The sequence below is a fragment of the Notechis scutatus genome, chromosome 1 (genome assembly GCF_049901735.1).
Source record: "Notechis scutatus isolate UNSWTSFEM ecotype Mainland chromosome 1, rNotScu1.2, whole genome shotgun sequence".
Classification (NCBI taxonomy): Eukaryota; Metazoa; Chordata; class Lepidosauria; order Squamata; family Elapidae; genus Notechis; species Notechis scutatus.
In genome coordinates, this window is record NC_142009.1 from 302,594,833 (window position 1) to 302,622,220 (window position 27,388).

General features: G+C 36.6%; 1 long non-coding RNA gene across 2 annotated transcripts in view; it reads left to right on the top strand.

The window, feature by feature from the left end:
* Nucleotides 1-25,196, top strand: part of LOC148133461 (uncharacterized) — a 43,229-nt gene extending 18,033 nt beyond the window's left edge. The window contains exons 2-3 of one of the 2 annotated variants that reach the window (XR_015747409.1): nt 5,314-5,429; nt 23,162-25,196. This is a non-coding gene — a long non-coding RNA (uncharacterized LOC148133461). Of the gene's footprint in view, nt 1-5,313; nt 5,430-8,447; nt 8,854-23,161 lie in introns of those variants that run through there. The other variant, XR_015747411.1, reaches the window with a different exon arrangement.
* The last annotated feature ends 2,192 nt before the right edge of the window (nt 25,197-27,388 follow it).

The following is a 27,388-nucleotide window of genomic DNA, read 5'->3' on the forward strand; positions in this document are numbered from 1 at the left end:
ATAAATATGTTTTCCATGAAAAGGTACATAACTATTATAGATAATTCCAAAATCTTATAGTAGAACTCAATATTCATGATAGAATGCATGGGGGAACTTGAGGAAAGGGGAGAATAAATGCTGCTTAGGAAACAATTAGACAAGAGGAGTAGGAGGCTGAGGTCTCTTAATAGTCAGAGAAAGAAAGGAAGAACCCACTCTGATGGAACAAGCAGTTGAAGGTGGAGGGCAGGAAGTTTGTACTTTCAGAGTTGCAAGATTCTATTAATGTAGCCTTACAATAGCTTACATTTAGGTCATCTTCCTATCTGATTTACCCAGGAAGGTTGACATCAATCTTGCAAGTCACTTGATTGATGTCAACAGTTCCTTGGTTTTTGCCACTGTCATTGGCTCTGCTTTCCCGAAGATGTGTTCAATTCATCATATATCCACCAGAAATTTCCACAAAAATTACTTCTGAGGATCATCCGAGGTCCCTGCTAAATAGAATTGTCTTTCCATAGACCAGGCATGGGCAATTAATTTGGGGATTTGGAGCTATATGAGAAACTAGGATTGTTGTGGAGGACTAAACCAATAGGCTGAATTTAATTCTCCTGCTGGTATCTACATTTTGAGGGAGGAGGAAGTACAGAGCCTAGCCTCACCTCACCTCATCCCCCTTGTAATGCCCTTGTTGGAATCTGATTCCAAGGCAGAGGTGGAACAGCTGACTAGGAGTGGGAGTATGGGTCCGGTGGCTGTGGAAGAAACTGGAGAAGGGCACCGTGTGGCTGGGCATTCAGAGGAAGACCCAGGCCCACCCCCTCTTCACCCTAGGGCACGCAGGGAGGAACAGATAAGGGAGCAATGTGAGTTGTGTAGTTTATGGGGGAGGAAGGGGCCCTGATCCCCTTCATTGGCTGCAGCTGGGAAAACTGTTTAAAAAGGCAAACTGCACAGCAAAGTTGCTGGAAGCAAAGCATGAATTATTTTGGTTTGTCAAGTCTTATCTGAGTTCTGGCGTCCTCCCAACTTTGTGTGTTTCGTTATCTTTTGAAGTCTTCAATTCCTTATCCTGCCCTGTCTCGTTAATTGCTGCAGAGGTGGTTTGTGTTGGTTTTTATTTATAATTTATATGTACTTTGGGTTCTTCCCAAAGAAGGGAATTTTTAAAGGGAATTTCTTCCCTTTAAAAACTGTTCTTGGGAGCATTTTTTCTCCAGCCAATGATAACTGGACATTGAGGGCCAAGTTGGAAGTATTAAAGGGACTTTACATATTTTTGTGACTTCGTTGCTTTTGTGCCATGCCCCGGGTCACACCCCTAGACAAATGACTGTATAGCCTATGCTTGAACACATTCAATTAAGCCACTTTGGGAAACTGGTTCCACTGATAGACTACTCTTACTGTCCAAAAAACATTAAATTAGAAACAGTCCTGTAACTTAAATTTGTTGCTCCATGTCCTGCAGTTTGGAGTAGAAAACAGGCCTTAACCTTTTTTTGTTGACAATGTTTCAGGCATGTACAAAGTACAATCATGTCTACTCTAAGTCACATTTTCTCAAGGGTAAATATATCCTTATATATCTAGCTACCAGCAAAACTAAATATGAAGCCCAGAAATCCACACCCTAGCTGAGTTGGGTTATATATAAATACAGAATAAAGTGGGGTCATTGCTTATTGTAATCTGGATATTGTACTTCCACTGATGCAAACTAAAATTGCATTTGCTTTTTCTGTAGCCTCATCATACTGCTGACTCAAATGCAATTCCACAATATTTTTCATAAATACTGTAATATAACCAAATATCCTATATTAGTTTTTTGTTTTCTTAGTGAAAGCCTCTGCAATTTTTTGTATTAAATTTCATTCTATTACTTTCAGTTCATATCTTTATGCCATCAAAATCATTTTAAATTTTATTTTGGTCTTCAAGAGTATTAACCATCCTATTTGATTTTATTTCACTTCTACATTTGATAAACATTCATTCCTCATTTCATTCAATTCATAAATGAAAATACTGACCAATCCTTGGGGCACCAGTTTCAATACCTCTCTTTAATATTAGAAGAATTATTGTTGATTGTCTTTGAGTATTATTCTAAGCTAGGTGAGTCATATTACCTGTTTATATTATTTGCATTGTTTGTATTATTGTAATTATTGTTATCAGTAGAAAGAAGGAAGGGAGGAAGGAAGGAAGGAAGAAGGAAGGAAGGAAGGAAGGAAAGAAAGAAAGAACGAATGAAAGAAAGAACGAAAGAAAAAGAAAGAATACATTTTGCAAGATTTGTTTTAGGCACCTACATGCTGACTTCTACTAAGTATTAAACTGTTTTCCAGGTTCTTTTAAATGATATTTTTATAATATAATCAATGAGCTTCCCAGGTTTAGCTTCAGACTGACTGATCTATAATTTCTGGATCTTCCTTTTTTTCTTTTCTGAGGATGGATACATTGCTCTCCTCCATTCATATGGCACTTTGTCAATTCTCTAGGAGTCATCTAAGAAAATACATAAAGCCATACATCAATTAATTACATCAATATCCTAGATGCAGTTCATCTGTTCTGGAAAACTGAAATTTCTTTAGAGAAAATAGTATTCCCTGATTTTGTTTTTTCAGCCTCAAGCCTCATCCTTCATCCTGATTTTCATACTTTCCTGATGGAACTTCTTTTGCTGTTGTTATTAGAGTAGACTGAACCAAGAGGGGAGTTGAGTAGCCCTACTTCTTCTGTTACCTGTTATTATTTTTATCAAGCAGCTGGTACATGAATTCTTTTATTTCCTTTTTCTTTTGAGCTCAACTAAAAAAGTCCTTTTTGTCATTGCTCTCACTTCATTCCAAATGTTTAACTATGGTGTTATTAAAAATATGTACGTTCTTAAGTGACAGTTAAATTGCAACTCCCCCTCCCCTTTACTTCAGGGTTTACTCAACAAAAGGTTCATAAGGCTGGTTACAGGAAACAGTTCCCTTATATGTTAAAACTGGAATCCTTATGCATTAGGAGGAATCTAGCTAGCTTTTCTATTTGGGAAAAAAAAAACCTTCAGTTTGAAGAATGCCAGGTGCTTTCTACAACCTTTCCCATGACCCTGTCTTCAATAGTTCTGAGGAATAAAAATGATACTAAAAAGGGCCCAAGAGTTAATTTTGCAAAGTAAGATTGTGCAGACATCAGACTTCAACTCTTCCATTTGAACATTGATTGCTGGATCCTGGTAAATGTTGACAGATGTAGCAAAAAGGGTATCCGCCCAAGATAATGTAGTTAGGACCATGAATTCTTCCTGGGCCATTCCATTGTTAGTCAGAGCTTGAGGCATATGCTTTTCAGTAACTAATTTTTCTTCCTTGGAACTTCTGTTGTTGATTAAAAGGAATCTGGAAAATCTTTTCAGAATCATCAATTTTGGGCAACGTTTTTTTCAGCCCAGGATAAAAGTTATTTAGCAGCACAGTTACCTGAACCTTCCTTCCTTCCTTCCTTCCTTCCTTCCTTCCTTCCTTCCTTCCTTCCTTCCTTCCTTCCTTCCTTCCTTCCTTCCTTCCTTCCTTCCTTCCTTCCCATTGTTCCCAAAGAAAATGCTACATTGAATAAATTTCTGTCTTGCTTTGGCGGGTGCCTCCAAAAGTCTGCCTTTATTGTGGCAAAAGACTTTCACTTCCAGCCTTCTATATTGCCACTGTCTTAGCTCCTATTTCATCTTTCCTTTATTAAACCGAATTGCTACTTCCTAAACTTCTTGTTTTTCTTCCATTGAATGGAATAATGCACTAAATTATCATTATATGTTGTAAAAGTTAAGATTATCCCTTTGCAGAACTTGAAACTGCTTCTTCACCACCAATCTAAAGTTGTTAAAATGTTTCTCCAAACCCATAAAACAGCAGGGCTATTACATTAGAGCTGCAGAACTATGAATACTTAGTATTTTCTATGTCTTTTTGCTGTATCTTATAATGATAGATAAAACTTTTTTAATTGTTCTGGTTACCTAAATTTCCTTAACATGCGTTGACCAGAAATGAACACAGTACTTAGGATGGGTATGGATAGAACCAGGTCTGAGCAATCTATATATTACAAAAAAAATCTTGTGTTTGTAACTTTCATTTGGGTGAAACAGTTATACATCAAATCAACGTACTTCAAACGGGCAAACTTACAGAATGCAGCCAAAATTCAGGACTCCCATTGGTAAAGTTATGGCCATTTCAGTGTTGCCATGCTGCTACACTGTTCAGCCACATGACTGTCATTTCCCTGGCAATTCCCTGGCAACTTCCTGCAAGGAAAGTTAATGGGAAAACTGGCAGAAAGTTGGAAGCCATTCCCACACCCACTTCTTTTTTGCCCTGCCCGTATCAGTACATGTTCTGTAGAAGAGTGAGTCACATTTTCTACATTCTGAGTTGCTAAATTTGACACTTGGTTAAATGGAAAATGTACAGCTGAAATGTTAGAAAGATCCTAAATTTCCACTTAGGGTAGGCTAAGTGTACATATACTAGCTTACCCAAAGCAATATATTTCTGCTAGATGTTTCAGTATTTGACTCAAAATGGATATAATGTCAGGCGGGGAGAGAGGCGGGCAGGGAGGAAGAGAGAATTGTAGTAGCCATGTGAAAATGTCTTATGCCAGTGATTCTCAACCTTTTCTTCACCATGGACCCCCTTTAAATACCCTTTAATGGCCATGGACCACAGACCACCAAGACATAGTCCAAGATTTAAATCATAACATTTCTTCAAACCTTTTCAGATCCCCTGTGATGACATTACAACTCTCCCCAGGGGTCTGTGGACCACAGGTTGAGAATAGTATCATCTTCCCAAGATCCATAACTGGAATAATTATTCATTCTTTTTTATAGGTAATGTTTGGATGGTGTGCTGTTAATTACAACTCAATCATCTTTGTGACTAAGTATCTTCCAAAACTCTAAAGCACAGGTGTCAAATTTGCAGCATCATGTTACCATCACATGAAGTTTCACTATGTTTTTCCCTTTGCGGAGCTGGGATGGCATGCATGTGACGCATCCAGCCCATGGGCTGCCAGTTTGACACATCTGCTCTGAAGCAACAGGGAAGGATTACCAGAATTTATACCCATATTGTGTATTTTGCAAGTCTTTTTAATTTTGGTACCTCATAGGTTGGTGCCTAAAAAAGCTCTGGCAGTGGTTGGGGAAATGTAAATGGATACTTCTATTTTTATCTTTAGCAACCATAAGAAGCTTTCAGTCTTCTTAATAGAAATTACAAATACATCTGTATTTTATTCTCTCTCTTTCAGGAGACAATTGGTTTTCAAGAAAAAAAAACCAAGAAAGTCCAGTTGCCTTTTGAAAGCACCTTTGGAAAAACCATGAACTGGATAAATGAGAATCTCCATAGATGTTTCTCTTTAAGGTTACAAGATAATTTCCTTCTTTCTATAGTCTACTTTTTTCTAATCATCAAACTCATAAATCATGTTCAGTTTTTCCTTTTTTTTCAGCAAAAAATCCATAAAGGTTTTCCTTCACTAATAAATGTAGTTATTGACCTTTCTCTAATCAAGCAAGTCAGTTCGCCATCTCTGCTAATTCTATTACCTTCACCAGCCATTCCTCCATTGTGGATATTTCAATGGCAATCATTATTCACATAAATAGAGAGAGTGGAAAGACAGATAGAGTGGAAAAGTTATTGGTGAACCTCAGGTTTTCCACTCCTTCAAGGAACATCACACTTATACACTATGGGCACCAGATTTGTCTAGGGGGAAAGTTTCTTGCATGCTTATTATTTTAAAATATTACAGATCAAATAAAATTGTGAGTTTCCTAAGCAATTTGTCAAGCCACAAGACTTTTATTGGTTAACAGGGCCTGACTGAAGAAAACCTATTGTAGGATGTGTGCAGCTTGTGCTGACCTTTCCCTTTAGCTTTGCCAAGTGCACAGAAAGACACATTCATGTTGGATTTCCTTTATCAGAAAGAGAAAAGTGGTTCCAAGGGATTAATTTGCAAGGCAACCTCAAACTTTTGTGAAAGCTGTTTTCCCACCTCTGCTGCAATCAGCAAGATGCTTTTTGTTTAATTCAGCTCTTCTTTTCCTATCTCCCTTACGGAATCCTGCAAACCAATATCTCCCCACCTATTGGTTCATTGCCATGTTGTTCCCACACCTGTTACAGATCTTCTGGGAGATTTACAGAATTGTAAACAGTTGTTAGTTCCAACCTTGTCATTCTTCTTAAGAGATAAATTACCAAAAAAGTATAGTGAAGATAAAGTGTTTGTAAAAAATGAGGTCTAATGTCACATATCTAGAAAAAGTTCCATTGAAAATAATGATGCTTTACTTTGGAATATAATTATTTATTAGTGTACTGCAAGTCTTTTTTGATGATGCATGGGTAACCACCCTCTAATCCCTCTTTTCTCTAGACTGGCCATATTCAATTCCTCCAACTGTTCTTCATATGTTTTTGTCTCCAGGCTTTTAATCATCTTAATTTCTTCTTCTTTGCACTTTTTCCAAAGTCCCAACATCCTTTTTGTATTGTGATGACCAAAACTGGATGCAGTATTCCAGGTGTGGTCTTACTAAGAATTTATAAAGCAATACTAATACCTCATGTGAGTTTGTTTCTATGTCTTTGTTTTTACAAACAAGGATTATATTAGTTTTTTGGGCTACTGCCGCACACTGCTAGCTCATGTTTAAGTGATTGTCCACTAGGTCCCACTCACAGTTAATGTTTTTAAGCCAGGTTTTGCCTAACCTGTACTTGTACGTTTGGTTTTTCATGCCTGGGTATAAAACATTGCTTTTCTCCACATTAAATTTCATGTTGTTGGATAGGGCCCATTGTTCAAATCTGTCAAGATCTTTTTGGATTTTGAACTTGTCTTCTGGGGTTTTGGCTATTCCTGCCAGCTAGTGTCATCTGCAAATTTGATGAGTTCCCCTTCTACTCCATCATCTAAATTCTTTATGAAGATATTGAAGAGTACTGGACCTAAGATGGAATTTTGTGGTAACCCACTGCTTATGCCTCTCCATGTAGATGTAGTACCATTAAGAACTACTTGTTGAGTATGGTTGGTCACCCAGTTACAAATCTATCTCGTGGTGATGCTGTCTATTCCACATTTTTCTAGTTTACCAACAAGTAAATTGTAGTCTACCTACTCCCTACTCCTGCAATCATTCTTTGTATGTTTTAGCCTTCAGTACCCTAATCATCTTTGTTGCTCTTCTCTGTACTCATTCTAGAGTCTCAGCATCTTTTTTATATCATGGTGATTGCTCAATATTCCAAGTGTGGTCTTACCCCAAGGCATTATAAAGTGATATTAACACTTCACATGATCTTGATTCTAGGCCTCTTTTAATGCAATCTAGGACTATGTTGACTTTTTTGGCAGCTGGAACACACTGCTGTCTCATATTTAAGTGGTTGTTCACTAGGACTCCAAAATCCCTCTCACAGTTACTACTATTGAACCAGGTACCATCTATTCTATACCTGTACATTTGGTTTTTTGTTTTGTTTTTTGCCTAAATGTAAAACCTTACTTTTTTCTCTTCATTGAATTTCACTTTGTTAGATAGGGCCCAGTGTTCAAGGCTGTCAAGATCCTTCTGTATCTTGAGCCTATCTTTTGGAGTATTAGCTATTCTTGGCAGCTTGGTTCATTTGCAAATTTGATGAGTTTCCTCTTTATCTCCCAAAGCTGTTCTCTCTCCCCCTCCCACATAGCAGCAGTCACTTACCTGCCTTCTGGCCTTGGACTTGTAACTTCCTGTCACCTTCCTCATTGACTTTCTTCCTGCACGCTTCCCACAAGCAAAGTAAATGGGGAAACTGGCAGGAATTTTAGGAAGGAAGGAAGGAAGGAAGGAAGGAAGGAAGGAAGGAAGGAAGGAAGGAAGGAAGGAAGGAAGGAAGGAAGGAAGGAAGGAAGGAAGGAAGGTGGATTGGTTTCTGATGCTGCCTGCATCAGAATGGGATGGGAAAATCAATGGGAAAATGAGCAAGAAACCATGTTGAATGTTTTCAGAGTTTTTTTCTCTAAAAATAGTTAAAATTAAGAACCATGGAGGAACATTTGGAAAGAGTGGGTAGTCTTGATTTTTATGTTAACCCGAAACCTAAATGTTTAAGCATTTTAGAGAATTGGGAAATGATTTTGTATTCAGTTGATCTAAGGCTGGGTCTCTCTGAAAATAATACTGTTACATTTTAACTACAATAGCTTCCATAAGTGTTTGTATAACTAATTCTTAAATAAATGAATAAGTAAAGTGTAGCAAATTATGTTGTGCATATTTTCTTTGCAGTAATAATGAGCTTATAAGGGTTGGGGGCTGGTTTTTGCTGTAGAAGAACAAAGCGATGAACTGATATGCTATGCCTGAATTTCTTTTGTTTTAGGGGGATTTGAAACTACTCCTTGAAGATTTCATGCATGTCTGACTGCATTAAGTCTATCTGAAGTACATAGATACATTTTATCATCTCCAAGGCCACTGAAGAGAGTACTAACTGGTTTCAACAGAAGTAACAACCAAATGGGAATTTGTAAATGGGGATTTTCTATCCCTATAGTTTAAATAAATATAGCTGAATTGTTAGATGCTTATCCTTTCTACTATAGATGAAAAATGAAGGTGGTGTCAGAATTGTATAAACTAGGGATAAGAAAATCTGTTCTTTCAAAGGCTATTTTCCCCAGGGATCATGTTATTGGGCCATTTTAGGCAATTGGTGAGCCAGAATAAAAAACGGGCAGGACTAAAGCCTAGATATCATTTCTTTGTTTATGCCTTTCTTTTTCTTACTCTTAAATCTTTTCTCACTCTTCGTCCATCTCATTTCCTCCTTATCAGCAACCTGCTGGAGTGAGGACAAATATCTTTTGCTAAGGATATGGACAGATAATTTGCAGTGAAAATACTGCAACAATGCACAGCCTCAGAATTGAGGCCTATCTTCTGGTTTCAGGCCTAGCCAGGATTTGGTTACTCACTGAAATGATGATTGAAATATGAAATGATGAACCATTGGAAGGAATGGATTTTGAAAGTGTAACCAGTTGTTTTACAGTGGTTACAGAATAATACATTAGAAATTAAACTGTGGGACTAGTGATTAAAATAAAAGGGTTGGAACATAAGATGCAATATTGTGTCCATGGGCTGCGGTAGATAAGAACTCGTTGGCATAGGCTGCCTCATGACTAGCTACTCCTTCTGGCTTAAATATAGGGTCCTGTGGTAAGTTGTATGTAGTGGTGGTATGCTACTGGTTTGGATTGGTTCAGCCAAACTGGTAGTAAAAAAAAGCTGAGCCTCCAATCAGCTGAGAGGAGGAAAAAAAGCCTCAGCTGAAAGGAGAAAGAAAAGAAAAGCACAGGATCGGCCCTCCCACCTGCCCCTGTGCTTTTCTCTTCTTTATCCTCTCTGCTGGTTGCTGCTGCAGGCCTTAGGCTGGTGTGGGGAAAGCTGTGCATAAATTTTAAATGCAACTGGCCCTCAAGTGTATAGTTCAGGGAAGTAATTTTGTCTAAATTATATACAGGCTCGCTCTTCTACACCAATTTCACAAATAAATGTTGTTTTACAAATATTTCAAGCAAACAGCAACAGACAACTGCAGAATCTGTTTGTTGCTACCATCTGCTTAAGCACCATTTGCTTAAGAATATTAAGAGTATTTCTTATAAAAATAATTCCATGGTAGCTCCTGTTTTTCTACTCAAAGAAAACTTGGGCACACCGCTTATATAAACCTTATGTTTCTCTGCCTCTCTTAACATTCTTTCTGCATTCATTTCTTTTTGCTTTTAAGTTTCCAAAATTTGTTTTGCTTCATCCTCTCAAACCATTCCTTCTTACACACTGAATTTAGTTGCTTTTCCAATAAGACTATTATTAGAATTTTGAGAGTTACTCTGGTTCCATTGAGTTTTGACTGAATAACACCATCAAACCAGCTCCACAGATCGCCTCTTCATGGCAGCTAATTAAATCACTGGTTTCAAAGCAATTCATAGCCTTTTGCTGGATGCTGAAGTGTTCTGTGTGTGCATGTGAACATTTCTGAGAGCAAGAATTTATCCTGAACAAAAATTAGTTCTCTTGCAACTAATAGAAGGGAGATTTAGTTACAAGAAAGTCATTATAAAGATAGGCAAACCCCACCATCTGGTAGGATTAAAGAGCGAAAGAACCCATAAAGCATACAAAGAAGAAAAAATATGAAGGAAGTGGTGTAAGCAATATTATTGAACAGAATAGGCAAAGCGATAGACAAAGAAGGGACAGAGACTAAATTGTTCTCTGTTTACACCCTACTTCCCATGAAGTGCTGAAAAGGCAGGTGCTTTAAATATGGATCTGTTTTGTAGCGTTTTGTGACTCAGTGGCTTTTCTTTGCTTCTGAGATTGTTGTAGACAATGTACCATGTTGCAACTTCACTTTCATACTTAGAAAACCCTGACAGAGGAATGTGACAAGCTTGTTGGTGTTGATATGAATAATTGGTCAATGAGTCTGATCCCTCATTCAACACCAGACCTGTCAAAACTCTTTTGGTTGATAAGTCTAATATTATTTTGGGCTTCATTTGTGTTTTTCAATTCTTGGCTTCTATAAAGTGATCAGTCATAAGCTTTAATGTTGTTTTCCCTTGTGCTAAAAGTATGCTATATTTCTGTGCTATTTTGAGAATAAGGTTTTTGTAAGTTGTGATTTTCTCCAGTTCTTTTTCTTCTACAGGCAATCCTTGACTTATAACAGTTCATTTAGTGACCATTTAAAGTTATAACAGCACAGAACAAAAGTGACTTATGGCCATTTTTCACACTTATGACCATTGCAGCTTCCCCATGGGCATGTGATTTTCATTCACATGCTTGACATGCTTCATTCACATTTATGACAGTTGCAGGATCCTTGTGGTCATGTGCTCACCTTTTACAACCTTCTGGCAAGCAAAGTCAGGTGGGAAACCAGATTCCCTTAACAACCATGTCTACAATAAAGTGAACATACTACCAAGGATATTATACTTGTTTCAGATGATTCCAATAAAATTAGGGAAAGAATACTTTGAGGATTTAAATAAAATGATGTTGAAATATATATGGCAGGGAAAGAAGATACGAATCAAACTAAAACTATTACAGGACACTAGAATGAGAGGAGATTTTGGACTACCCAATTGGGAATTATATTATCAGGCAGTAATATTGATGTGGATGAAAGAATGGATTGTTTTGAGAAATACTAGACTGTTAACATTGGAAAGTCATGATTTGCAATTGGGGTGGCATGCATTTTTTTGGTATAAGGAAAGTAAACCACATGGATACTTTCGGAAACATTATATTTGAGACGATTTACTATCAACTGGGAGAAAATAAGGGAACAATATTATTTGAAAATACCAGTATGGTTATCAACAATAGAGACATTTGCGTATCCAAATGTATTTAAAATGGAAAATATTGTTAGACATACTGAAATTTTAAATGAAAAGGATGAACTCAAAACAAAGCAAGAACTAGAATATGAACAAGAGATAAAGATGAATTGGTATTCATATGTGCAAATACATCAGATTTGGCATTTAATTTATCAATGGCTAGATAGAACAGTAAGGAATTGAAGTATATTGTAATAGTAATAATATATTATAATTGATTATTTTTAAATAAGTTATACTATAAATATAAGTAAGAATTTAGTTTTGTTTTTAAAGATAGCCTGGAAACGAAATAATGAGATAATATGATATGGAATGTTGATTAGAATATAATACGAATGTAAAGTTAAGAGGAAAGAATTACAGATATTGTGCACATGATATATACACCAAACCGACACACTGTATAACTGAAAGATGGTTTTATTTGTTATTTTGTATGTTATAAAAATAAAAAAACTTGTTCAAAAAAACCTAAAACAGCCGTGTTGTTAATTGAACAACTGCAGTGATTCACTTAACAGATGTGGCAAGAGAAGTCATAAAATGGGGCAAAGTTCACACTTAGCAACATAAATTTGGGGCTCAATTGTGGTCATAAGTTGAGGACTAATGGAATTCTGCTGTTTCCAGATATCGCCATGTCCACTCTCCAGACTTTTCCCCCTTTCTTATCAACAGTTGTTAAGTTTGGAGTCTTACCTGACAAATGCTTGTCTGTTTCAATTCTAAAATTATTACTCTTTGCTGTTACATTTATATCCCACTTTTATTTCATACTTTGGAAATGTTTGTTTTTATATTGGAGTACAATGTTTTTGTTACTGGATAGTTTAGGGCAGGGGTGTCCAACCTTGGCAACTTTAAGACTTGTGGACTTCAACTCCCAGAATTCCTCAGCCAGCAAAGCTGGCTGAGGAATTCTGGGAGTTGAAGTCCACAAGTCTTAAAGTTGCCAAGGTTGGACACCCCTGGTTTAGGGTATTTGCACTTCCAGTGCCCCCATTGAGCTAGAATCGGCACTTCCAGACTAGATTTGCAGAGCCTTCTCCATGTCTGCAGATGAATCACACAACAGTGTCTTCCTAAAACCAGAAGGACCGCCATACACCGTTTTCCATTCCTGCTGCTTCTGCCTTAAAAGAGATACAGAACAAATATTGCAAAACATTATCTGTATGGAAACCCTTCAATGTATCCAAATGAAACATGGCAGGTTTAATCTTGTTTATTATCCCTGTTATTTTCCTCTTCATCTTCCCAAAGTGAAACATTTTAATGCTTCCCTGTGGATAGTTGCTTCCCCTTCTTCTCTTAAATCAGATCTCACATTGCTGAAGCTCAAACTGCCTTTTTTTTTTTTTTAAAAAAAAGGGCTGTTTCAGGCCTATCTACTCTGTGTGATGTGTCACGCTCACTTTGTCTCTGCTTTTCTTAAAATAAAACAGCAACAACTTTCTGGCACCTTTATTTGTTTTTTAATTTCCCCAGAGTTTGTCTAGGGCAGAAGTAGGAAGAAGAAAAGAGGAACTCTGAATCTTTATCTCTCTCTCTCTCTCTTTTTTTTTAACCAAAGGCATGTTGGTGCCATGGTTTTTGTTTTATAAAGATGCATATTTACACCTAACAGTCCAGTCCTAATGGCGCAGCTACCTTGATATATTGGCCAGCTACAAGTCAATATAGTCCCATAAGAGTTTGTTTTTTTATTATCACCTTTCACTTGGAATTCAACACATGCTATCAGTGTGTGGATTCTTGATGTTCCGTATAATTACAACAGGGGTCTCAGTGGGATCTCCCAAACACAGGCTGATCTTTTAAAAAATGCACCAGCTGTAAACACAGACACAGAGAAAAGCACCTAAGCAAATGATCCTCCACAGACCTCAGAGCTGCTGCTGGCACTCATCAATGTTGCATGTTGTTTGGTATACTCATACAGGCTATGTGTGGGTGGAAAAAGGAAATAAGGGATATTTGTGGCTCTCTCACAGCCTCCAAATATTCTGAAAATTTGTTTATTAATGTCATCATAATATATCCACCAAGTGCCGCGGCATGATTCTCAGTAGCATTCTTTTTTTATTGTAATTTTATTAAACTTTATCTTTAAACAGATAAAAACAACCTAATACAAAGAAAAACAAAAGAATAAAAAGTATAAAAAATATAGAAAGAAAAATAGGAAAGAAATAACATGATATATTTAAAAAACCTCAAAAAGAATTATATAAAGAAATATTTCCCTCTTCATCCTAATAAGTATAAACAATTTTGGTAGCTTATCAACTTTTATTAAAATACAACAAATGATCTCTTCTTCCGATTTCTGATCTCTTACCTATAGACAAATCCATAAAACCTTGTGTTCAGTCCTAGTCAGTAAAAGTCCATTAAGGATTACCAGAAATAACATATCTATTTTAACCTTGATCAAATAAACCAACTCCCCCCACTTTTTATTTTTTTACTATCTTGATCTTTAATCCCTTCAACTTGATTTCTTTTCATTTTTTCTTTATACTTTCTTACATAACTCTTCAAAAATTTAACAAGTCTTTTTGTAAATTCAATATAACCAGTTGTACAGTTCACTCTTTTGGTTTGTTATTTGTATATCCCTCTTAATTATTAAGATATCTGAAGTTTCATTCATCCATTGTGTATTGTGTAGTTGTGCCTCAAATCTCAAGATTACCAGTTGATACATTTCTACTGCAAGAAAGGGGAATTGAACAGTCACACGTTGTGCTCTGGGAAAATCTGGGAAAATGTGTACGTGTTAAAGAGGCTCTAACTTTCTGATGTCCCATATTAGGTAATGAATTGTATACTGAAATTTAATAGGTAGATTGTAAACCAAGCCATCCTACAGGATGGGGCGGTAGGTTAGGTATAAAATAGAATGCAAACTTTGCTCTGGGTTCCTCCCATCTGCCAGGGCAGGAACCCGTTTCTGCAGAAATGCTACAATAAAGCTGTTTTCCTTGGATTAATATCGAATCTTTGGTGGTTCTTTTAAGCCACAATCTCACACACACAAACACACACACATTACTACATCTTTTTTCTGGTACACTGTCCCTAATAGCAGTTTCTGGGTCCATATATCCCAAAGTAGTTTGCTGCATTTGTATTAGTAAATCCTTCTGCTTTCCTTTAGTGTCCAACCTTCCAAATATCACCTGTTTTGTTTTCAGTTCATGATTGAATTCAAAACAACAGCATTTTCTAACAAGAAAGTTTCTTAAATATTCTTATCATTCATTTCAAAATCTTATTTCAAATCCAACTGGACCATTAGCCCATTTGTAACTTTCCAAAATTAATGTTTTAATCACCCTTTCGTTGTTTATTCCAAAGAAAGAAAATTTTAAAGGCCTTAAACCTGTATTTAAATTTTCTTTTGCAAAGGATGGAAGGAGACCCGGTAAAACTTGTCATTCCAAATGTTCCTAATACCTGTAAAACCAATTAATAAACATTTCAAAAGGTGATTAGAGGAAGTATGTGCCCACAATAGTACCAAGGATGGTTTGGCAAGAATGGTTTTCCCTCATCTCCCAGAACTCTAAATCCATTGGAGATCACTGTATTGAAGTCTCCTGAACAGGAGCAGCTGTGGGTGAATCTTGGTTCTCTCCTTGTCCAGAAAGAAAGTATGAAAAAGCAATCTGCTCACTGGCACTTCATTCCACTGTCTTTGTCTGCTCTGCTCTCAGCAGAAGCATCTTCAGTTCTCATTTTTCCCTGGAAGTCCTGGTTTTCGGCAGCATATTCCAGTCTGACACTATCCAAATATATTGGCCTATAACAGCCAGAATTTCCTGCAGCTCTGGCCACTAGTGATCATTAACTCCACCCACAGAGCTATTTACTATGATATAAATGAATCCTGCTGTAAACCCATCAGATCTAAATGATTACCATCATATCTTGTGCTAAATCCCTGCTGTTAACCACAGATAAACAGATCGGTTGATTCAGTTTTTTCCACATTTAGAAGAATTATAATTTAATTTTTGCCTGTGTATGAATACATTCTTGAACGTTAGTACAATAAATATAGAACAAAATAAAATGATTTACTGGATGAAATCCTGAGCATTAAGCAAACCATCTCTTATTTGCTTGCCCTGCATCCATGAAAAGGCCTGTTAGGAAGAGAAGGGACAGAAGAAAAAAGAGATGAATAAACAAGATTCAGCACCCCACATATACCCCTAAATAAATACAATATTGATCCCCAGTATGCTAAAGCTTCACACTCCTCTGCTAGATGGGGGCCATTTCATTTTTTTATTTTCACTTGTTTAAAATGTCAAGGTCTTTCTGTCTTTATGGGAGAAAAGATGAATTTTTGAATGCTTTCATTAAAATCTGTGAATTTTAGCACATTCTCATAAAAATACTAATCTGTCTCATACTACCAGGGTTATAAATATTTTAGCAACCCACTGTAAAATCCCAGTGTAAAATATATAGAAAAGATCTTGCAAAATGGATGATAAGAGACTTCAGTAAAGAAAATAACATGTTTTAGAAATCATATTCCCTCTGTATTCTGCTCCCTTTACTGTCTTTTAGTAAATTATGTGTTTTGAGGATGCTTTTAATTTCAGATGTTAGTTTCTGAAACTAATATTGTCTCTGGTGATGCAGACATTAATACTTTGCATATGGTTTTCTAATGTTCTATCAATGGTACTGGTATGTGCTTAATTGAATTCCAATAATGTTTGGACATACATGTTTCCAATTTTCATTAAATCCTTCTGTGCTATTCGTTAAACTCCACTCCACTTATCTAATTTATAATATGTTACAATTACAACTTAAATTTAGTAAGCTCTTGGAAGTCCTATTAAATATAAGTAGATAAATTAATTAATAAATGAAACAGGTAATATAATAAACCGAGCAACGCTTATTCCAAGTTTAGTTTTCTCTTGGGATGTTTGGCACCAAAATGCAAGCAATTTAATAAGTTCCAAGGTAGACTTATTTTAGATATTACACTTTTAAAGTTTCAATCAAAATATTAAAAAGAACACTGTAGCTTGGACAATTATTTTATGTAACTTATGTAATTATTTGTAATAATTATGTGTAATTATTTGTGAAAACACTTGTCATATTTCTAAGGCAACTTGCTGATTCAAGATAATTTTTGTCTATTTCCTTCCTCTCTCTGGACTTCTTTTTATTTCTTTTATGCTGCTCTTATGCTATTAGACTTTAATCAAAAATGAGATAAGGATCACTCTAAATTGCTTTATACCAGAGGTGGTATTCAGCAGGTTCTGACCAGTTCTGGAGAACAGGTAGTTGAAATTTTAAGTAGTTTGGAAAACCAGCAAATACCACCGCTGACTGGAGATTTTACAGTATCCTTCCTCCTGCCACACCCACCAAGCCACACCACAGAATCAGTAGTAAAAAAATTTGAATCCCACCACTGCTTTATACCTAGTAACTATGTTTTGTGTAGTTTTACAGAATGTATACAGGAACCTTTTGGATTACAGGATTGGACTGAGCATTCAAGTTTCAAAAATCAAAGTCTGAGCTGGGATATTTGGATAAATGTGTTATATTTTGCAGTCCATTTTCTCTCTCTCCTTTTCCTGCCCCACCCTCTATCTGTATGTATCCGTACAGAATTAAGACAAAGCTCCTTTTAATCATAATTTAGCGGTTGGCTGTGAGGCATCCATATCTATCAGGATATTTGTTGGAAGCCCTTCTCCAAGAAATCTTTGAAATATCTCAACATTGTAATGTGTTGTGAAATTTCAACAAAAGCTTGTAAGATTTTAATAGCCGGATGGAAGATTCTTTGAGCTTTGGAGATTCTCTGCAGGGTCACAGTAATATTTAGGCACCACATCACTACGTAGTGCCATTCTTAGGATTTAATTGAAGGGTGAGGAGCCAAGGAGTCACAGGACATTCACTCACGCCTGCACCTTGGAAAAGTAGAAGAACACAATTCACCTACCAAAATTTTCTTATCTTCTTTGAAAAAAGTAATTCAGGGGTATTTTCCCTTTAAAAATAGAATCTAACAGGCATTAATACAGAATTACTATTTTTGGCTTTTATATACTACTGACCCAGCTTTAAAATTTATATAGTTAAAGGAAAATGCAGGTGATGGTACTGAATTCCAAATAACACACTAAATCTGCTAAATAAAATGATGGTAAAGTATATGGAAAAAGTCACAGTGAAAAAGAAAATCAGAGGATTTGGGAATGAATACCAATAGCAATAGCACTTAGACTTATATACTGCTTTATAGTGCTTTACAGCCCTCTCTAAGTGGTTTTACAGAGTCAACATATTGCCCCCAACAATCTGGGTCCTCATTTTACCCACCTCGGAAGGATGGAAGACTGAGTTACCCTTAAGCCTGGTGAAAACTGAACTGCTGAACTGCAGCCAGCAGTCAGCAGAAGTAGCTTGCAGTACTGCATTCTAACCACTGCACCACTCATTGCTGAAAATAGACAATGGATTGGAGCCTTTTTACCCACCTCAGAAGAATGGAAGGCTGAGTCAACCTAGAGCCTGGTGGGATTTGAACTGCCAGCAATCATCAGAAGTGAGTACTAACCACTGCACCACCGATGCTCTTAACTTTGGAAGAGAAGTTAAATGATTAAACTGTGCTTTATATTGAGGGTGCTAATGTCTGTCTGGATTTTTGATATCTACTGAAGACTATATTGGTTCTGTAGGAAGGGAGTTATTGCAGGCTGACAATGGATGGGACAGTATAAAATATAGGAAGAATGTTAAGGCAATCTCTCTCTCTCTCTCTCTCTCTCTCTCTCTCTCCCTCCCTCCCTCCCTCCCCACCCCACCCCCCTCTCTCTCACACACACACAGAGGCACTTTTTGAAATTATATTTTATAGAGATCTCTACTCTCCAAACATTTCATTCATTTTGACATATTTTGTAGAATTATACAATTTTCAGGGGAGGGGATAGGACATCTTTCAGATTACACTATTTTGGTTTTCTTTTTATCCCTTTCACAACAATGCCCTGAAATCTGCTTTGCAATTTCTCACACTTTTCTCTTCTCCAAGAGTCCTCTTTTTTTCCTTTTGGACCTCATTTTCAGAATGCTTATGAATTTATTTTGAAATTCTCTTGAGGGGTTTACTTCACTTCTGAAGGTAAAGGAGGAGGATGTTTTCTGTTATTCATATTCTATCAGTCTTAACTTTCCCTGTCTGCTCACTCTGTTCAATCAAGAAAAAAATCAATCGGAAAAGTTCCTTTATGATGTTTTCTCTTGGTAGATAATTAAAGTATAATATAGAAAACAAGTTTCATAATAAGAGACAGGATACTTATACCCCCTCTTTCACCATTTATTCATAATTGAATAAATGGTGAAAGGGGCATATAAGTAATTGAATAAATAAATAAATAATTAAATAAGTGCAAAAGTATCTCTCTTTTCCATAATGTCCCGGTGCTCTCATCAAATATTAACCAAGTTGAATCCTGTTTAGCAGAGGTGGTATTCAGCAGGTTCTGACCAGTTCTAGAGAACTGGTAGCGGAAATTTTGAGTAGTTTGGAGAACCAGCAAATCCCACCTCTGACTGGAGATTTTACAGTATCCTTCCCCTGCCACACCCACCAAGTCACACCCACAGAACCAGTAGTAAAAAGAAATTGAATCCTACCACTGCTGCTTAGCCTTTTCAACCTCAGCCAAAGTTGGCTGGATGCTACTACTAGCTGTGGGTCCTAGAAATACTGTTGGTCAGGCTCAACATTGACATGGCTATCATTCCTTGGGATTTCAGAAAGAGTTTTCTCAGTGCAACCTTGAGGTCTTCAAGATTGAACTTGGGACATTCCAGGTGAAAAGCATGAACTCTGTTCATGAGTTTCATCCCATTATTTTATGTTTTTGGCAAAGATCGGATCACTTTTCCTCAATAGCAATTCTGTGGATAGTTTAGTGAACACAAAGTTCTTTAATGTTCTTTTAGGATCCTACATTCCATCTTCCCTTTCAAATAATGAGGAATTTAGGTGTCAGGGTAAGAAAAGCCTGAGCTCTTTCAGAGCTACTGCTAGTCAAGGTGAACAAAAGGATTGGAGTGAGATTTTGTCCCAGATCATTCCACTCTACAGAAATAAGCTGGATGCTTGAAATCCCATGTCAGTCTTAGTCATTTTGATCCTTACTCATAAGAAAGTTTAAAAATAACACAGCTAAATAAAGGTAGTGTACATCCAGGTATTTTTGGAAGGTAGATTTAGATGTATTTTTAGAAGTCTCTTATGCATAGCACCATCATTTGGAATCATTTTACTTGCAATAGTTAAAACAGAAGGCTTATATGATACAACTGTGAATAATTTTAGCCACATGTGACCATGTCTTATTTGGGAGCAGATACTTCCTGTTGTGGAATGAACTTTTTCAGCTCAGTGTTGCAAGTAATTTTCATGCAAGTGCTGAGATCTTACAAGCAGTTCCCTCAGCTGCTGAGTTTTTGCTGGCTTAAGCATTTGTCCTCTTGCTCAGGCTTCCACCGCCTACCACCTAAGCTTTGTTTGGTGGCAGGTAGAATTGTTAAATTCACAATACGTCTGGTGCTTACTTGCCAAATTGGGGAATGAAAAATGAGACATTTGGTGTTCTCATTTCCCAGTACGTCTCTGTTTTACGATACCTCAGTCCTGGATCAAGTATTTAAGAAAATCCCAACTGGAAAACAAGAGCAGATTCATCAGTAAGAAAGGGCAAAGACTTAATTCTACTGTCAATTGCTTTAGGCTACATACCATATTACTATTACTGAGAAGCTCCTATAAACTCTTCTGATACATGATGAACACAATTACAAAACTATGATTATGAACAATGTTAGGTAAGAATTCTATGAATTTTAAACTGCATATGGAAGAGGCAGTGTTTGGGGAAGTTTGGTTAAAAGTATTACAATAAATGTTCCAAATTCCCCCCTCCCTCTCGCTCTCGCTCTCTGTGTGCATTTTACTTTATCAAACTGGCCACAAACCACTTGTAAAACACACTGTAAGTTGGTGCTAGTCAGCTTTTTTCTTGTGTTCTGTGTTAGTTGTGCACAGAATAAATGAGGGCTTACAGTGAATCCTATAATTAAGGAATAGGATGGACTATAATGGAGACTAAAGGTTTCCCATCAGCCTACCTATGCTCTGCCCATCTGATCCCAGGTTCTACAGCTTCTATCTTCTGCCCAGTAATACTTGAAGCTGGAATTTTGTCACTGAGAAGGAAGCTCCAGCCCATGAGCACAACTTTGCCTTGCTATTAATCAATCATTCTGTAGTGATATTCTAGTTAAAAATGGAATATAATCATGCCCCTATTAATTAACTTAACAGAACAAATACAATTATTGTGCAACACACTTCTGCTTGCACCAAACTGCTGATATTCCTATTGTATTGATAAGGAGGCAACAAAATTCAATTCCTTTGCCAGGGAGAAGCCACTTTCTAAGCGCAATATGGAAGGAACTTCACTGCATTTATAAGCTAAGATTTGCTTGCAAGGATTGGTTTGTGTACTATATGCAGCACCAAGGATTATTTTTACTCTTGGAGACATATCACTTGTGAAACTTGCTAGATTTTTTATCTGCCTCCTGCAGTGGCCAATTTGTGTGACCTTCTTATTGTTTGTCCCTTTCTACCAGATCAGCATGCTAGTCCTACTCTATCTGAGATATGGTCAATGAATAGAAAATAATTTAGTTTGCTGGGTGATAAGTTCCTGACTGAGTCCTTTTCCTGTTGTTACTCAGGTTCAATTCAGCTTGCTGTGAATGTTTTCTTATAAGGGCACTTTAAGCAGTGGGGGGGAGGTCAACATCTCCGAGGTCTGGTGATGAGTGGAGCTTACATGTGTACAGAAAGGGGGGGTCTTTTACTCCCACTATCCCCTCATGCCTCTCTGCCTATCCATCCATAGATGATGGAAAGTGGCTCCTCCTTGGTAAAGGAATTGAATTATATTGGCCCTCGAAACTCGAAAATTCAGATAAAACTATATCACGTGTTTAAAATAAATTAATGTTCATGAGGAAGGAGAAATGTTATCTATGTATCTATAGTTATGATAGCTATCTAGTGATCCTTTGGATTTCCACTGTCTAGATTTGGTAGTACTAGATACGAAGATTCAGATTTTTACAACTAACATTGAAATTTGGACCAGAGTTGAATGGACTTTCTTTTGCATTACTTCAAAATAAAGCAAACTTTTCAGATCTGCCAACAACTTTTATGGTCTGTGTGTATCCACTGCATGCAAATTGCAGAACCTTGGACTGCAAATTGGTTTGGGGGAATGAAACATGTAAAAGTTAAATTTTGTGCCTGTACTCCTTGCACGAGGCCAGTGCTTTGTTTAGCAAAATTTAGCAAAACAGCAAAACACAGGATGTTTTTAACTATCCCTGAGTTTAAATGATTGTATGAATGGGGGTAATGAGGTATTTGCCAAATGTAATAAAAAGCAATAATCTGTGATGACTCACTGTGTGGTAACTTATGCAAGGAATTTCAATATTTAATCAATTACTTGCAATTATCTTGTGATTAATGTAATGTGTGAACTTCCTCTGGCTAGTATAAAAGACAATTTCTTGGCACTGCTGGATGCATGTGCTTACCCAGCAATTAATTCATTTTATTTGCACCATAGACTTGTCTTCTTTTTCTCATATACCTTTCCTGAACTGAATTGCATTCTAGGGGTGGGGATTACTGTACATCTCTGACCTAGAACATGTCTGTCCATTTTATTCGGTGTTCAACTGAGACAGATGGCAATTCATGTGTGTATAGAGAAGTTCACATACTCTTCCAATTGCTTCTGTCTACTGTGTCTTCCTGTCTGTGGATATCTAAATTATAAGATCGTTTCTGAGGGACCTTTGGAGAGCTCAGTTGCTACCTTTAAACTTTGGGATATATCTCCAGAAAGGAACAGCTTGTACCTACCTACCTTCCTTCCTTCATTTATATTATTGCTCTTGCGTTACAGGTAGTCTTTTGATTAATGTTATCCTTGATGTTTGAACAGTTGCTTTAATTGATAGCTTTAACCAATTGCTTTACCAATCAGCTAAATTGGAGTTTAATTTGGAAGTAAATTTGAGCAGGATATTATTGTATGCTACTCAAAGAGCTTTTGCTATAGACCTGGGAAATTAGTTGAAATAGATGATGTTCTCGTGCTGCTGTTGTAGCCCAGGCACCCAGTTTCCCTACAATTTAGAACTCAGACAACACTTCTGAGGAGGAGCAAACTCAGATCAATTACTCATAATTATATCTGTTATGGGATATAGTAATTTACAATTATTGTTCTTATTTTTGATGACCAGGTATTTCCTGAACCTTTATTAAATGGATAGGACAGAATATTTTTGGAACATGTTGTTCCACTACCAGTGAAGATTCTTCCATCTATGTTATTAATTACAGGGGGGAAATGCTTTTTCAATCTGATTGTTCTGTTAATGCCTTTTCCTGGCTCTTTTTCCTAAAGAGAAAGAGGTTGCTGACTAAGATGAACCAATCTACTACACAGCCTGGTAACTGCAGCTCTTTATGATTGCCTTCCAGGGTTTTCCAGAGCAGTCTTCTAAAACCGATTCCAGAATTTTCAAAATGTACAGCGGGCTCCAGAAAATGTTCAGCAAAGTTGCAAAATTCAGTTAGCTAGCATCTGAGAAAAAAGAAGGTGAGAGGGAATCCAAAAGAACCGTGGCATTTCCTGAGAAAATAAATATTCCCCAATTCTTAGCAACCTGGAAATCCTCAGACAAGAAATGGAGGAAATTCATGCCAGTTTATGGTTTCAGGGGTTCAGTGAAACCACAAGGCATACTTTGTAAACATTGCAGTAAGCACAAAGCTTCAGCAAAGCAAAGCTGTAAACATGATGACTCCTGCTTTATTGCAGGGCTTTCTCTGGAAACTAATTTGAAGCTATTGCATTCCCAAAGCAGCAGAGGTGCAACAAGACCTTAGCTAGCATATTTTAAATTAGGCATTTTCCATTTGTGATAGTCCCTGTGTTCCATTGAACTGATGGAAGATTGACAGTTCATGCATGGTTAATTTACATGATGCTCATATAGTGGAAGAAAAAAAAGGGGTGGTGGTAACCATTGGTGTAATAAATATTGTAGAGGTAATGATTCTTTCCCCCAACTGTGTTACACCTTTAAAATTGTGGAACTTTAGATGGTCCCAAGTGGATTTGATTTGCTTTTCTTTGGGGAAAGAAGAAAGAAACACCATTTCCCAAAACAAAATGATATAATCAACAATGGATATTTCATTTCTTTATAGAAAGGGGAGGTTAGGTATCTGAGGAAAAATGGATTTAAAGAGTAACTATTGAAAAGTAACTATTCATACACAGAGGACTCCTCAATCATGAAAAATGGACCTTTGTAGCTGTTTAGAAGCTGAAGAAGACAGTAGAAATGTTTCCTGATTATGGAAGACAAACAACAAAGCAACAGTGTTCTATGTGGGTAATAGATTCTATAACACAAATAGTGCCAACATTGGTCCACTGAGAAAGAAAAGAAAAGTAATCAAGTGGGATTTTTTTGGTATTAACTGCATCCATGCACTGAACCTATTAAAAGTATGTATATAGTAATGGATACCTTGTCCCAATTCACCAAACTTCTTCCTCCAGGGTGCAGATAGAGTTAAAAACTAGACCTACTGTTTGATTTTGCAACTCTCTTCTGCTCCTGTGACTTTTGGTAGATAGAAAATTGTTGACAATAAATCTCTTCCCCATTTTACCTCTTACTTGTTATCTAGCTCTATCTTTCTCCCTGCTGTTGCCTGTCATTTGAGAAGATCTTGCCTCATTCACCAAAATACTTTCATCCAATATTGCTTCCAGGGAGGAAGACTGGAAGCCAATCCAGTTGAATTCTTAGTATTGGGATGATGACTGGCAGTGGCAACAGCACTGCAGTATCACATTCTGAAATTAACACTGTGAGCCCCTTTGTTATTGATGTCTCCAATATGTCCCAAGGTAGCATTGGTCCAGGGTGCTGTAGAACCAGCTAAATAGCAGATACTTAATTGTTTGTTATTCCCATACCAAAGTTCAAATGGAAGGGCAAAGTCAGGAGGGAGGAAGAACCAACCAAATTGACAACTTCAGTGTATGTTGGGTGGCAGGCAGTCACCCAAAAACATTGGATAGATTGGAATGTTTTGATAGAACATTGCAAGAGAGACATCATTTGAATGATGTTCATATTTCTTTAATTTCACATTGTATTTTGGTCAAATCAACAAATTAATGATTTGCCATATTGTGATCTGAACTGTTTATACTAATTACACTTCAGGCATTTACTATCCTATATTTTTTGCAAAAAGAAATGGAAAATAATCTATTGAAATGGGTTGTGTTCAAAGCAAGAAAGTGTCAAAGGAAGCAATGTGGACTGAACACTTGAGCAGCATTTAAAATGGTGGTTTAAAGTTATTATTGTTATTAACAGTAATATGTTTTATTATTCTTTCCCTTCAAAAAAATCTACACAAATATTTTACCACGAAGACCACTGTCTTTTTTGTTTGAAACTCACTGAGCTTAGTAATTACAGAGCTCACAAATTTATCCTGACCAAAAATAACTCTGCCCAGAATTGTGGGTGATGAGAAGATACGAATGAAAAAAAATTATGGATTTAAAGATTAGAAATCCTACACTTTAGCTAGTTAATATGTTCTTCAAAAGGCAAGATCATTTTTCTGTCCCAGTCAGAGAAGCGGACCATGTATGAGATTGCAAATCCACCAAGGTTAAATTTAAATATGAAATCAGAGATGAGATCAAAGATGAAAGGATTCAACTGAAGATTGACACTGAAGATCTGAAGAAAGGGTAATTCAATTTAAATTTATTCAGTATTTAATTCTAGAAGCATCAAAATATATGCCTTTACTTCATTTGTTGTCAAAAAAAGATGAAATAGCAGGGATAGCTATGTTGGATATGTCATCTTCATTCACCAAATTGTTCCTGTTTTTAATCCAGAAAAAAAGATGACTACTTTCCATTCTTTTCTGCTGCTATTATATACCTGAAACAGTTAAAGATGGAACTATCAAAGCCCTTTCTTTGTGACTGTCCATGCTAATTATTCACAACACTGTTGCTAGCTGGTCTGCACAATTCTGAATTTATTAAGTTCTCCACATCTCCTTCCCCCGCTTGCAGTTTATGATCCTTTCTTTCACTTGTGTTTTGTCCTGTTTTGCCCATTAACTGTTTTGACATTTGGTTGATCATAAACATTAAGCTGCTTTTGCCAGCTGAATTCAATTATGTCCACCCATGTTCTGATCTGGATGTAGGGACTGACCTGATAGTGTGCAGAATGCAAAAGTAAACTAGAAATTACTCATAGCAATTTTCCAATGCAGTATATACCCTTTAGGGGATATCAACCCTGCCAAATTTCAGCGAGATAGCTTGAATAGTTTCACTTCAATAATTTTTGAAATACCTCTTCTAAGCCAGAGATAGCGGGGATGAAGAAATGAATGAAAAGCCTCCAAATTGCTCAGCACAGAGCTTTTAGAATGGATGTGCAGAAAATATCTTGCTGCATTAAAAAAGAAACAATCAAAAACTAAACATGAAGCTTTTAGTAAAGTTTGAAGAATTTGCCACCCTCACAAGTGGAAGATGATTGATCTAACAAATTGACTGAATATAGGGACTGACCTGAGAGAGACTAGCTTGACCTGAGAGAGACTGACCTGGCCAGACGGAGATATTAGCAGTGACTATATAGGGTAAATAGGTTGAGAGTCAAGAAAGTTAAGCATAAAACAATATGGATTTGGGGACAGCAAGAAGATCACACAGGAAAGAAAGATCACACAGGATAGAAAGGCTGTGAAAATATTTACAGACCCCTCACATCCTGGACATAAACTGTTTCAACTCCTTCCCTCAAAATGATGCTATAGAGCACTGCACACCAGAACAACTAGACAAAAGGACAGTTTTTTCCCAAAAGCCATCACTCTGCTAAACAAATATTTCCCTCAACACTGTTCAATTATTTACAAATTTATTTATCTGCATTACTATTACTATTAATCTTTTCATCACTCCTTATCACCCATCCCCTCCCACTTGTGACTGTATGACTGTAACTTTGTCACTTGTATCCTTGTGATTTATATTGACTGTTTCCCAGTATGATTCGATTGCTTATTGCACCCTATAACGATTATTAAGTGTTGTACCTTATGATTCTTGACTCTTGATGAATGTATCTTTTCTTTTATGTACACTGAGAACATTTGCACCAAGACAAATTCCTTGTGTGTCCAGTCACACTTGGCCAATAAAGAATTCTATTCTATTAAAGAAAGAGCAGCACAGCAATATTTTCCCCAACTGATATAATTTGTAGATATAATCCTCCTGCTTGAGCAGGGGATTGGACTTGAAGACCTCCGTGGTCCCTTCCAATTTCTGTTATTCTGTTAATAATAATTAACCAACTACTCACATGGATATCACAGAGCTCATTCAACTGGTCATTCTCTGCTTATTTTCTTCATATAAAAAAAGCTGAAGTTAGGTTCGAGATCTCAAATCTAGAAACACCAATGACTTACTGAATCTCCAAATCACTTTTGAAACTCTCAGAAACAATCCAAAGGGTTCTGGATTCAGTACATGCTTTGTAATGGTTTTGGATATTCAAATTTTTATTTTAAAAGGTGGTTCAGTTACATTTCACTTTAATTTGATTTTTTTTCTTTTTTGTAACAATCATATTT